Source organism: Nematolebias whitei, chromosome 2 (assembly GCF_014905685.2).
Source record: "Nematolebias whitei isolate Nwh7 chromosome 2, NemWhi1, whole genome shotgun sequence".
NCBI lineage: Eukaryota > Metazoa > Chordata > Actinopteri > Cyprinodontiformes > Rivulidae > Nematolebias > Nematolebias whitei.
Genome location: NC_056499.1, coordinates 8,786,564 through 8,801,645, shown reverse-complemented (window position 1 = coordinate 8,801,645; position 15,082 = coordinate 8,786,564).

The window sequence follows — 15,082 nt, the reverse complement described above, 5'->3', positions numbered from 1 at the left end:
AGCCTTATGGACAGAAACTGGAAGTTGGTTCCATAAGAGAGGAGCCTGATAACTGAAAGCTCTGCCTTCCATTCTGCTTTTGGAAACACTAGGAACCACAAGTAAACCTGCAGTCTGAGAGCGAAGTGCTCTGTTGGGAAAATATGGAACAATAAGATCTCGAATATAAGATGGAGCTAAAGTGTTGTTGTAGTTAGGCAAACTAATGTTTAAATTGGTGGCCTGACAGATTCAAAACCTTTGGAAGAAATTGTATAAAGGTAAAATAAACTTATAAAAACAAAAGAAATTCAAGTCATAAACGCTCTAAACTGACCAATGATCATAATAAACATAGAACAAAATATTTTCAAAGAACAGATTTAAGGATTTAAGATTTGAAATCACATCATACAGTGAACTTATTTCAAAGGGAAGTGAAGATTCAACACAATCTGCTGCTTTCTTAGATAGATATCTTTACTAATTGGTTTTTTTTTTATGTATGTGAGTGTTTTTGTACAGAGCCCTGATACAACTTCTGTTGTGACTTGGCAATATATAAATAAACTGAAAAGAACTGAGTTAAAACTTAAGTCTGAGAGTCAACGGGTGATATGTAGTCCTTCAAAAAATTCTTGGCTTTTAACTTACAGATTGTTTTAGTGCCTATCCTTAAATAATAATGCACTAAAAGCAGTATTTGCTTTGAGGAGCTTTTAACAAAATATTTTTAGCAACTCATAATGCTGATCCAAACACGAATCAATATCTACCAGAGTGCAAAGATGACCTGCTAACAGAAGAAAAAAGAGCACAGTGGCTGGTGTGCTTTGAAAGTGGCGTTTCTATGAAACTGGAGAGCAGAGTGATAAAGAACACCAAGCTTCTGCAGAGCAATCTCTGTCTGATGTATAACCTCACCATAGTCTTCTGCAGGTTGGATGTCAGCTAAATAAAAAACAGTCTTACTTCTACATTCCCCTTTTCCTGTTGGTTTTTACTGCAAAGACATTACCTAAACTTTACCAAGTATTTCATGTTCCAACTTTAACCAAGTAATAACAATGTACTCTTAACCATTTGTCTTTTATGCAATCAGACATTTAAAGAAATCCATTGGCCATACCTGCAACATTCTTTTTAAATTTATGAAATTGGTGTTTACGTTTGAGCCAAATTTAAAAACGTAAAGAAAATTTTTTTATAAGGAATGCGAACATTGTGCAAATAACTGAAACATATAATGAATATTTTTAAGGTGTTTTATGTTTCTTTTAATGGATGGATTTAGTTTGACATTCTTAAGATGCATAAAAGGGTTGTTGGCTGTTGCACAAAGCTATGGATTAATTCTGAGGATGGGAACTGATGTTTAGAAATTAGATTTAAAAATGTTGATTTTTCAGAGCCCTTTAATGGTGTGATGGTTTGATAGGTTTGTACATTATGTTTTTGTCACCCGTCGCAGGTGAGTCCATCTGTTCGTTCATCTTGTGAACAAGATAACTTGAAAATAAGTGAAGTACCAACTTCCATTTTGATGTGTGGCTATATGTAGGCATAGGAAGGACCACTATATGGGTTGACATATCCAAGATGGCCACCACGGTAAACCGACCATCCCAAACATTTAAGCAAACTATAGATTCTAGATTTATTTTGCTTAAAAGTATAGTTTGCTCAAATTATTGTGGTGGCCCTTGGGGTGGCCAAAAATTAATCTATGGTTGTCAAGACCCCCAATGGCCACCCCCTGGCTCCGCAATTGCACTTGGTGGTGAATACAATTTCTCTCCACATGCCAGTATCGTTCTCTCTGTGCCACCTCAGACATGCAAAAACAAATTTTAATTCAATAAAAAACGCCTCTGTCCCTCTACACAGTGTAACTCTTGCCCACTTGGATATCTTGCATAAAAAACATTAAGGTTTAATTGCATTCTCCGTTCAATTCCAGTCCAGAAATACATCATCTCGAAAACTCCAAACATTCATTCAAATCCCCTCCTTTTCCTAAAACCTGACGTTTTCTGGCCCAGCACAAACAAGACTCATCAGTCATCGTGCATTTTTATTTGCTAAAATAAAGTCTCATCAGACCCACAGTGATAAAACATTTATGTTGCCTAGCAACATTGTTTTTCATTAGTACAGCTATGTCTGTTTTCACTATTAAATAATTAATTGTTGATTTTTTTTACCCACAAAGTAAAACATCAACAAGTTGTTGTTTATGCAATTATTCAATGATCCAAACTGTTGCAGGCGTTTCCATCAAGCTAATAATTGATTCATGGATGAATTGTTGCAGCTTTAGCTTCTTCGTCTCTTTACATGATTTATTTTTAGGCTTAGCCACAGTTGCAGCTTTGTGATATATTATTCCTGTTACAAAGTTATGAATGTCAAGATTTCTTTTTTTTTAGTTTGACTCATTTATATTTCTTGAAGCAAAAGTACAGTAATTTATCGGCCTTTTTTTTTATTTTATTGCTGGTGAGATGAAACGTGTGGCTTCTGAAACCCAAGTTGTGGAATCAGACCTGTCCAAACAGCAGTCTGCCATGAAAAGGTGTAGACGCAGGAAGGATGCTGAGCTTTGAGTTTCCCAAGATGATCTGTATTCTGCTTGTGTGTGCAATGTGAGAATGACTGACTGGTGGTCAGAGTCTATATTGACTGTTCTGAGGATGTAATTAAGGTCTGCAGTGGTGGGCACAGCAAACCAAAAAGTTAGCTTTGCTAACCCATATTCCTCTAACTAAAAAAATAGTTGTGATAATGCTAAACAGCTAAAAAGTTTTTTTTTTTTCAGAAGCTAACCCTAAACGGCTAACTTCTTAGATGACTGGCACTCAGTCTGCGTTGCACACCTTCGTCTCCTATCATTTGAATCTGCGTTGACAATCATGTCTTGTCACATGTACACATAGTAAGCCAATAGCATGCATATATACATATATATATATATATATATATAATGTGCATTTATTCAATATTACTACCTGTGTAATATTTATTCATACAAGTTAATCCTACTTGCTTCATTATATTCTATGTTGTTTACTATATTTATTTTGGATATTGTCAATATTATATTTCTATCTGGATAAAGTCATAATAATGGGTGAGTTCAATATTCATGTAGCTGTTGAAAGTGATAGCACAAGCATAGCATTTAAACATTTAATAGAATCAGTAACTATGTACACAAGGTCCCAGTTACATCCAACAAAAATACAAATTGTAAAGAAAAACAGTAGTAAAATCTGAGATATGAACTAAGAATACACTAAGCACCAATAGTACAAAACATTGCGCCAAAACAACAGCAGCACGAACATGAGTCTGTGTGAGCCGATGAGGACGAATGAACACAGCAACATGAAATAAATCATCAGCATGACGTCAGCATCATGGGTAGTCAGCAGCACATATCAACAATCAAGTGGTGTTACAGTGATTACAGTTATGGCATAGAGATTAAGAACTTTTATAATACATCCTCAAAATCCTGTTCTGTCTGATCATTTTTTAATTACCTTTGAGTTTACATTAAATGACTACACAGTCACTGAGAGTAAATTTCATCTTAGCAGATGCTTATCAGAAAATGCTGTAACCAAATTTAAAGATTCTCTTTCATCGTTTTCCTCTGTGTTGCAGAGTAATGCATCAGAGAGCAGTGACTTAGATCATTTTTTTCATCCTCATTTTCAACTTTGCAAACTTGACAACAACTCGATAAAACTGCTCAGGTGAAAAAGAAAGTAATCAATCAGAGGAGACTGACTCCTTGGTTCAGCTCTTAATTATGTACTTTAAAATAGGCATCTAGAAAGTTGGAAAGAAAATGGTGCTCCATTAACATTGAATAATTGTACTTATCTTGGAGAGATAGCCTGCTAACTTATAAAAAAGTGCTCCATAAAGCTAGAACGTTACATTATTTATCTTTAATTGATGAGAATTAAAAATAACACCTGGTTCCTTTTCAGTACCATAGCTAGTCTAATGAAAAATCCTATCTCTATTGAACCGTGTATCCCTACAACTGTAAGCAGCGATGAGTTCAAGAGATTCTTTATATATAAAATTATTTCAATTAGGGTAAGAAAAATTCAAACCAACCTTTCTACTATCGCCTCTGGTTCCATGTCATGGGTTTACATATGTCAAATAAACAATAAACTATATGCATGTCGCAGGCACTTTAAAAATATTTCAGAATCAGCTTTATTGTCGTTGCACCGAAGCACAACAAAATTATATTTCAGTACTGTCTGTCCGAGTAAAACGTAAACAACAGACATGGGAAGATGGAGTGTCTGAGGCCACGACCTCATTAGAGGCGTTGCCATTTTCATTAGATAGGAAAAGAAAATCAGGGAAATGGGAGGTATAAAAAAATCTTATCTAACACTGTGTCCTAGATGGGACACAGTATGAAAGTTGCAAAAAAAAAAACCTAACTGCAGAAACAGCAACATACTGATGACATCATAATACATATATGCATGAGGAAGGCCAACGAAGGCGGTGAATTTGTCCGTGGACACTTCCAGATAGCCTCCATAGTCCTGATAAGAGATGGTGCAGTGTCTATCAGCCAGCTCAGCTCTGATACAGGTCCACAGATGTCCTCGGGAAGGGAGCGGGTAGGGGAGCAGAGCTTCTTGTTCACACAACATCCAGGAAAGTTTGAGATAGTTGGCCAATTCAAGGCTGACACAGGGGAGCCAGATTCAGATAGCAACAGTTCTTTTGGGTCAGGCTGACTCTGCTTGATTTCTGTCTGCCTTATAGTTCTACTGGTACGTCTCAATGGCGACTTGAAACAGCCAAATTTTGTGGTCAGCACCACCAGGCTGAGCTTGTAGCTTCTCCAAAGTCGATTCCTTCCTGCCAACAAATTTCAGGAGCTGCAAGTGGCCTGCAATTCTCAGAAATCGCGTCTAGCTCACAGCTCAGCTCACACAGCATCTGAATCTGAGTGCTCACCACATGGCACATTCCTTCGCGCGAGCTGGGCAGCCTTAGAATGGCAAGAACAGCTGCCGACAGTTTCTGTATTTGTCATTATGCCAGGTAACCGCCAACTCCAAAAAGCAGAAATCTTGTTATTATAAATCCAATTATGTACGTGTCTTCTTCATCCTCAGTGGACAATACGGATAGGCACACTATCTTCCACTGTCCCCAGGAATCCATCGTATATCCAGCTGCAAGTGCCCCATCAGGGCACGAAGGCTCTCCTTCGTCCTGTCTTCTCGTCGAGAAAATTTTATCAATTGCATTGAGAGACCAGCTGACCAGATCCATAATTTACTATTCGAAAGATATGTAAAGAGAGGCTCTGATAGGGTTTACAGGACAAAGAATAAAGCAGGAGGGAAGCAGGAGCAGGAGGAAAAAGTGTCCGCCTTCGACGAGAGCAAGCAGGAAAAGAAAAGCATTTATCAAAATTGTTGTATTCGATGCACACAAAGACTTCCCAAAGAATCACATAACAAGCATGGATGGAAAGAAAACACGAGCTTAATTTTTAACCAGTTAATCCAGATATTGTTCATATTGTACATTCGCCAGAGAAGTGCATGTACATATGTGTATATGTGTATTACACAACATATTTTAAGAGCTATTATATATTAAACTAAAGCTTTTGATGTTTTATGTTTCTGCTGGTGTGTGATCCCTGTTTGGATTTCAGTCTGTTAAATTAATCCACTGGCACAAATCGAGGTGCCAGAATTGTCAATGTGACACATCTCGATTGTGTCAGCATTTGCAAAAAGCGTGAGAAAAAAGCATTTGTACTGAGTCCCTCTGTATAAACTGGCAGTTCAATAAACACGGAAATTGTACAGACAATGTAAATGAATGAATCTACAATGAATTGCAAAATGGTGTCGTTTTTAGTGGGTAAAGATTTAATTTGCTCTGTTTTCTGTGGGTGTCTGAATCTAATTGAGATGATGTTCTGTCTCTGGCACAGAGCTGGATTGAATTGTTGTGTGAGAATAGGACCACTGAGCTTTCTCTCCAAAAGGTCTCAGGTGGTTTCTCCTCATCTAGCTTCTCTCAACTTGGTTCATCTTTTACTTGAGTAAACAAGAACAAACTCTGGGGAAAAAGTAAAAAAAATATGCAGATTTTTCATTTAAACGCACCCTGCTTGCCATGCTCTACATGCTTTTGTAGATTCAGCTATTTACTGATCATTGAAATGTACTTTAAGTAGCTTAGCTGCACATATCACAAGTGTGCATGTGCTGTGATTATGTAAGTGAGAACATGTCTGCGTGAGGGTTTGACAGTGTGACAGTAAGCTTCTCTCTAAGCCCTCTCATGGTGAGAAGTGAGGGGTTTGTTGGTGATGATTGGGGGAAATCTGCTTCCTCACAGCAGGAAGGCAAGACATGAACATTTTTATTGTAGGTATAATGACTACACACATTCATGCCGTGCTGTCTAGGATGATAGATGGGTGATGGACACAAAACAGACTTTTGATAAATCTTTCTCTGTGTCAGAGACAGGTGCCAGAAATAGGTTTGTTTTAAAAGCCGAAAAAATAATGATATTAGTAAGGAGGACAACAGACCGAAGTCAGGATATAAACTATTGAACAGTGTTCGGCTCCCCATAAAATAAGCAAATTTTATTCTTATGATAATATAATAAAGGCTATCAATGTATTATTTCATTTATTGCTTCCTTCTTGACTTACTTTAAACGTTTATTTATGGCTTAAAGAAGCCATGACAAAAAAAAAAAAAAAAAAATAGGAGCCTTATCTGAAAAACATAAAGGTTTTAGGAAGTGTAAGCCGTAATAAAGCCATTGTATGATCTAAATTATGGTACTTAGACTTTGATATGGGCAGCACGGTGGCACAGTTGGTAGAGCTGCTGCCGTTCAGCGAGTAGGTTACCCTGGTTCAAGTCCCCGTCTGGGGGCCTTTCTGGGTGGAGTTTGTGTGTTCTCTCCGTGCATGCGTGAGTTTTCTCCAGTACTCTGGTTTCCTCCCACAGACCAAAAACATGCATGTTATGCTGATCGGTAACTTTAAATTGTTCCTAGGTGTGAGTGAGAGGTGAATGGTTGTTTGTCTCTATGTGTCCCTGTGATGGACTGGAGGCCTGTCCAGGGTGTCCCCTGCCTCTCGCACAGTGATGGCTGGCCATGGGCACCAGTGAACCCCGTGACCCAAAAAGGAAGAAGCCGGTAAAGATGATGGATAGATTGATGGACTTTGATACCAAACAAAACACACTACATGTATACATTTGTTTGTCTGTTAGCAAAATATCTCATGAACCACTGCAATTTTAATGAATTCCTCAGACAGTAATCATTGGATGAATGTCTACAACTCAAAATATTGTTATGCTATACTTTTTTTGTACATTAACCTCCACCCATCTTATCTGTACCCGCTTCTTCCTTTCTGGGTCACTGGTGCCTGTATCCATCAGTCACGAGAAGTGGGGACACCCTGTACAAGTCCATCACAGGGCCAAACTAACAACTTCTGCAAACTTTGTGTTACTTTAGTCATCCATGCTCCACTTTTATATTTTTCAAAATATTCAATTTTATTTATTAATATTTTCTCCTCGCAACACGTTGAGATCTGCTTCAGCAATCTGGCTCTATTTTGTATTGTTTGACAACTCTTAGTTTTAACCTTTAGCTTCTAGCTAACATTTTGTTGTAGCTAGTTTTTTGTAGCATAGCTTTTAGCTCACTTTAAACTACTTTTAGCTTATAATTAACATTTATCTGTATGAGCTTTTAGCTAGTCTTTTGTTAATTTACCTGTTTCCTCGTCTTTTGCCACTTTTAGCTTCAAGCTATCCCTTTTCTGCTTTTAGTTAGCCTTTTGCTACTTTTAGTTTTTAGGTAGCTCTTCTTTTTGCCACTTTCAGTTTTTAGGCAGCTTTTTGATATTTTTATCTCTTAACTAGTGTTTTATTAATTTTAGGTCACATTTGGCTACTTTGGGCTTTTGGCTAGCCTTTTGATATTTCTAGCTACTGTTTTGCAACATTTAGCTCTTAACGAGCCTTTTGGTACTTTTATTTTTAAAGTAAGATTTTTCAGCTTTTGGAATTTATCTCGTGTCACACTTATTTTTAGTTTTGGTAATTCAGTTCGTTCATCTTTCAATCCTCACTCTGCATCTTTGCATAAAATGCAATTTGTTAATTTTTAAGTCAAATCAATTCAAGCTGTCAGCCACAGCTAACTGTTTAAAACAGATTACAACCCAATCAGTCTTACAGATATTCTAGATGAAAATCATCCACAACACATCCTTTGAGCACTAGCATATCACAAGGTTTGTTGTCACTTCAATCACTTTAGGGACATTAAATCAATTGTTTATTATTGTGACTGTTGACTGCTCTGATTGTATTATGGAATTTTAAATTCTTGAATGTGGTTTGAATTTGCTTCATCTTGCTTTCATCAGTAAGATGAACACTCCAGTAATGTGCACCATGCCTGTGTGTGCAATGGAAATGGCAACAGGAGCATAGTAGTTGAAACATGTCCTGTCCAATACACATGCACATTGGTGCCCACTAAACTTTGCAAATGTTTTATTTTTCAAAGACTTTTTATAGCAATGAGCATCTCCCATCATGAATACAACAACATGTGACTGTCTGACATGAAAGTTGTCATCATGAGGACGTGTCAGGACAAACATCTGTGAGACGTGGCTGAGAAAGAACAGACATTTTACACTTCAAATGATTCCAGCGGAAATCCAGTGTAGCTCATCCTTTGGATTACAGTGTTCAAGAACATGGTGGAAAGCCAGTCTAACTGGTGCCTCCCACTAGAGATCTACGATGACCGTTACAACTTCAGGAAACACAAAAATGCATATAACTAAGCCACTTTTACACATATTGGGTTAAAATTTGGTGTGGTATAGTAGCTGAGAATCATTTTCAAAATATGCTCCAATCACTAACAAATCTCAAAGCACCTTAGTTTAAAACTTTGTAATTTACAGTGATTCATTCCCTTATTAATATGGAATCAAAAGAGCATGTCAACACAAAATACAGAAATAAATCATTCAGCTTTGCTGTTTTTTTTTTTTTTTTCCATTCAATCTTTATTCATACAGGTTAGTCTCATTGAGTCGCGAGGAGCCGAGGACTCATTTACAAGACAGCTCTGTTTTAAACAAAGAGCACAGATGAGGTACAGACAACCATATAAAATCATATAAAATCAAAAGTAAATAAAATAATTGAAATAAAAACAAAACACAAACAGCTACATTATACTGTATGTGAGAGGTAGCAACATTTCATATGTACGTTCTGATGTGCAACAAAATGTGACAACCATCTCAAATCCCTTCCTTATCCTGCCTTTATGGTCATTTTCCCAGTCCCACAGAAACAACTGCATCCACATAGTTTCGTACAGAACTTCATGTTTTTTTGTGTCAGCTGTGAAAGCGGACATCTTGTAAATCCATTGGATTTGACATCACGATGGAAACAAAAATACAACAAACATGAATGAAGAAAAGCCATTTAAACCTGGCTGACAGGTAGTAACAGTAAAGCAAGCTTTTTTTTTTACACCTCCAGATGCAGGAAGAGGGCCACCTGCATCATGAAGGACCCCACTCACCCAGCACACACACTTTTTGCCCCACTCCCCTCAGGCAGGAGGTTGTGGAGCATTAAGTGTAGAATTACTAGACAGAGGAACAGCTTCTACCCTGAAGCTGTTAGACTCATGAATCCCTGATCATTACTGTAAGAAAAGAACAAAAAAAAATCACTGTAATGCTGCTTTAATTGGTGATATGGGACTTATCTGTGCTGCTGATTATCCATGCTGCTGATCTCATGCTGCTGATTAGCTCATGCTGCTGTATTCATTCATACCCATCTACTTTGTATTCCCCACAGGTGTTCGGGCTGCAGGTGTTACGCCGTATTGTTTTACATTATCAGTGTTTAGCGTGTATCTTAGATCTTTTAGCGTACTGTTTGGTGTTTGTTTAGTGTAAATCTTAATTTATAGCTTATATCCTTATATACTGTTTCTTTTTACACTTTATATTTTTGCTATTTTTGGGTGTAACTAGGACCCTGAGTACATAATTTCCTTCCACCTTATGTACCACATGTGATGCGAATGACTATGAAATTGACTTGAACTTAACTTGAAAATCCTAACAACCACCTTACTAATGTCTAATAATTATTATTAACCAACCATTAGATATCTTTAGAAAATGATGCCTACAGGAAAGCCACAAAGTTTTCAGATCTCTTTTGCGCTCGTGAAATATGCGGATGAAGACATTCCAACTGCAGCTTTAGTGCAACAAGTTCATACTTAATAGGTGAATGTCTCAAATTTGAGTTTTTTATTTTCTTTTTTAAAGTTGCAGTGTCATTTTTCAGTTGTCCCCAGTAATTAAGGAGCATTTCCTGCCTGGTGACAATGCATTGTAAGGGTCCTTTTAAGTGTTTATTATATTTGTGTTAAACCTTGGTGCTTCCCGTTTGAAATATTTGAGCTTTATAGAAAAATGTTTGCATTTTTAGTGTCACCAAAGGACAGAAAATGGTCTCTGATAACAATCAGAACTTGTCCTAACTGTCTGTTGGCATGTCAGACAGAAATGATTACAACAAACAAGTTAAAATCCATATGTGGGAGGAGATGAGCCAGACATTAAATCTTGCTGGTGATAATATGAGCTGGTGTAAGCAGCCACTATCTTGATGGTGAGATCGAGTACCCCCAGGGGGCAGGCTGCAGGGTCTGTGAGCTTTGGAGTACAGATGCCGATAGACTCACAGAGCCACATTCAGGGAGTTGGAGGCCCAGTTTGGAGCCTGAGCCTGTAAGTGGAGGGGGAACTCACGTCACAAGGGAAACCCATGCACCTGCTTGGATGCTGAGTCCAGGTGGGTGGGTTGTGCTTAAAGCCCAAATGTTTCACATGGGCTGATTGTTTCTCTTCTTCACAGACGGTATATTTTATTGTCAGTCTTGAATAGTCTGACCTAAGGTGATCCCTTGTCAATGTAAAAATACATGATAATTATGCGTATCTATGGTTTTTCTAAAACTTGAATGGAACCCAACTTTCACATAAGATGAAGTTTATCTCATCACTGATGAAGATGGATTCACCAACCACCTCACCGAGATGTTGTAAAGATTGTATAGACACAAACATGGGTTGTTGCATCAGAATACACTTAAGGAAACATCAGATCAAAGATCTTACTAGCTCCCTGCTAGCATTTCTCTAAAAAAAAAACCTGGTTCCGCCGTCAGAATGTTGGAAAATGCTCAAATGAAGAAAATCCTCTCGGTCCTACAATACACAGCTCAGACTGGTGTTACCCAACATCTGCTCCTCGCAGTTACTTTCACAGCCATGACAAGCTTAACAATTAAGACCTGCTTTCTTTTGGCTTTGTGAATTATGGTGCAATCTGCTGTAAAATGCATAGTGCAGAGCATTGTAAATCACTTTGCCCAATTTCTTTGATGGTTTCTTTTTTTGTGATTTTAAATAAAAACTAAAATATTTAAAAGGCTAGGAATGCTACCCCCCACCCGCTAAACTAGATTAGCTAAAAAGCTAATCAGTGCTAAACATAAAACTACTGATTGCTTACTGGTTCATGAGTGTTACGTTCTGTAGATTAGTCAAACTCAAGGTGCAGGCAGACACACAGAACTCGAGTAGTATAAAGAAATAACATTTATTAACAGAAAACTAAAGGCTAGCATGGCAGCAGTACTTACAAAACAGGAGGGAACGTGGAGACATGGAGGGAGACAGAACGAGACGCCTTGCAGGGCAATGCGTGGACCCGTGCAACATAGAGACGCAGACTTAAATACAAAACACTAACAACAGATAATAAGAGACACCTGGAGAAAAGTAAAATAGGAACAGGTGGGAGCAGCAGGAGCTGGGACAGACCATAAGGGGGAGACACACCAGGGAACACAAATCAAGGTCAAGGTGTCTTTGTTGTCATTCGCACCACATGTGGTACATGTGGTGGAACGAAATTGTGTGCACAGGGTTCCAGTTACATCCAACAAAAGTATAACTTGTAAAGAAATACAGTAAGATCTAAGATATGAACTAAGAAATAGCTACAATAAGAATGCACTAAGCACTACTTGTACAAAAAAAAAGTGTGTGCTGGGTGAGTGGGGTCCTTCATGATGCAGGTGGCCCTCTTCCTGCATCTGGAGAGTTTTTATTTTGGCAACAAACAAGATTGATTCTAATAGTCAATGGGGAATTTTTAACACAAATCTTGTAGGTTCAGTTAGCTCGATGAAGTTAAATTTTTTTGGCTATGCTACTAACATGACAAATTTTAGCGCAATATTTGTAAAACTGGCCGACTTATAATCATTTTTGTGTTGACTAAGCTTGCTGTGATCACAATGATTACTTTCTGAAAGGTTCATTAAAATCCATTCAGTGGTTCATGAGATATTTTGCTAATGGTGAATTAAATGGTAAATAAAAATTATCTTAACGATATGCTTCTTCACTTACTACAAAGTAACTTTTAGCCAAAAGTAGTTTTTTACCTCTTTTTCCATACATCACTATTTAAATTTTTCTATTTAAATTATTTCAACGTCATGAAATAAGTTCTTTAAAATACACCAAACATGACACACACGTAAACATGTCACCTTTTTTGCTCAATTTGAATTATAATCAGTCTTAATATTTAATGGTCTCTTTTCGGTGCCGAGCCGGAGTCTGTGAATGAGAGGGATAATGAGCTGACAGCCTCCATGTGGGATGATTCTTGTTGGTAATAAAGCTGCTGCTCAAAAGTACTGGAGGCTCTGTTTGGCTAAATGGAGCCATTTCTGCTCAACACTGCTACTCAAACACATAAGCTGAAAATTTGACAATAATATTCTTGTGATAAAAGACATTTTCCATCGCTGCAGTTGTTACGCTTTTTTCTTCCAGGGGCATTCAGTGTGGCATTGATCATTGTTGGTCCAAGTCCTCACGAATCAGCTTGTATTGATTTCGCTTCACTTGAAGTCCTCTCTTTCTGACACGTGTCTCTCTTCAGCCTAAGCACCTTTTCTAACTCTAACCTCTCTGCTGAAGGCAAACCAAAACACCATTACAGCAGCAGTTTCCCAACAAAGTTCCCAAATAATCTGTGGCTGCATCATAAAAGAGAAAGTCAATTTGAGCTATTTTCAGCCATTAGCTGTTGAAGACTAAATTCATTTTGGTATTAGTCACTACAGTGGCAAAATAAATATGTACCTGTAGTTGTGCTTTTAGAGGAGGTAATATTCTCCTTTGCTTGGACCTTCATTATCACTCATAAAAACAACCCACTCTGCAAAGCATGTACATAGCTCCAGACTAGTGTATTTGTTTGTAATCATGTAAGTTCCTGCCAAACGAGAAGGGATCCATTTCTTACGTTCTTTTGAAAAAAAAAAAAAAAAAAACCCATTGTTGTGAAGATGGTTTTCCACACACAGCTGGGAGTTACATGGCAGGATGATTCATTTTTATTTAATAGTAGAGGTAGATTTCATTTTCTGTAAAACTGGAATCTCAACTGTACCTTATCTGATTGAGCACATGTGCTCATAAGACTTGATATTGCAGGTGAAATTCAGCTGCATCAATTTAAACTACAGCGCATCCACTTAAAATGATAGGCGTTCTCCCATTAGGTTTATGTGACCAAACTTTCTATATGATAGATTTTTATCTATGGGGCTATGAAGGTGCAGTCTCTGTTTGTACGTCTGTAATCTTTCTCTTGTCCCGCCTGTAACTTCTGCTCCGTTCAAGAAAATTTAATGAAACTTGATTGCATCCGTCAATCCCAAATCCATCCATCCGTTACCTTTACCTGCTTCTTCCTTCTCGGGTTACGGGGGTCACTGGTGCCCACATCCAGCAGTCACTGTGCGAGAGGCGGGGGACACCCTGGACAGGTCTCCAGTCCATCACAGGGACACGTAGAGACAAACGAGACGAGCAAACGTTCACTCTCTCACTCACACCTAGAGACAATTTAGAGTTACCAATCAGCCTAACCTGCATGTTTTTGGTCTGTGGGAGGAAACTGGAGTACCCTTTCCTCATTTAAGGAACATCTCTAAGTTGAGACTTTTTGTGTCACAGACTGAGCTACAGATGGTTATTCATGCTTTTATTTCCTCTCACTTAGACTGTTGTAATAGTCTTTTTATTAGTTTTAATAAAACCTCCCTTCAGTCTGTGCAAAATGCTGCTGACTTAAACTGACAGAAGAGTGCACAGAACTCCTGTTCTTGCCTCCCTGCACTGCCTTCATGTGCACTTGAGGATTAACTTTAAAATTTTGGTTTTAACTTTCAAGTCTATCCACAGCCAGGCTCCTAAATACATTCTTGACCTTTTGGATCGTTTAACTCCATCTAGGACTCTGAGGTATTCGAGTCAAACGTTATTGTCTGTACCCCGAACCCATTTTAAAACCCGTGGAGACCGCGCATTTCGGGCGGTGGCTCCGAGGCTCTGGGACGTCCTCCCACTGTCCCTTCACTGCACAGACTGCACAGACTCTTTTAAGAAGCAACTACAGACATTTTTATTCAGACAGGCTTTTACTTAATCTTGTTTTTTTTTGTTTTGTTTTGTTTTAATTCTCTTGCCTTTGTGAAGCACTTTGTGATTCATATGTCTGTGAAAGGTGCTATAGAAATAAAGTTTTATTTACTTACTTTTTTACTTACCCGGAGAGAACCCATACATGCACGGAGAGAACATTCATACTCCACCCAGAAAGGTAACGGACCGGGATTTGAACCGAACACTCACTGAGTGGCAGCAGCTCTACCAACTGAGCCACTGTGCCACCCCAATATGCATAAATCATTAGACAAAGTATCACACACACTTTTCATCACCCAAGCATCAAGGTCAAGGTCACAAATCTAGGTCAAAGGTTATAGAAGGTCTCTGCTTGTCTGGGCCATTGCTATAAATTGCTGTATTGTCGTATAATGGTTTGTCAACGGGACATGT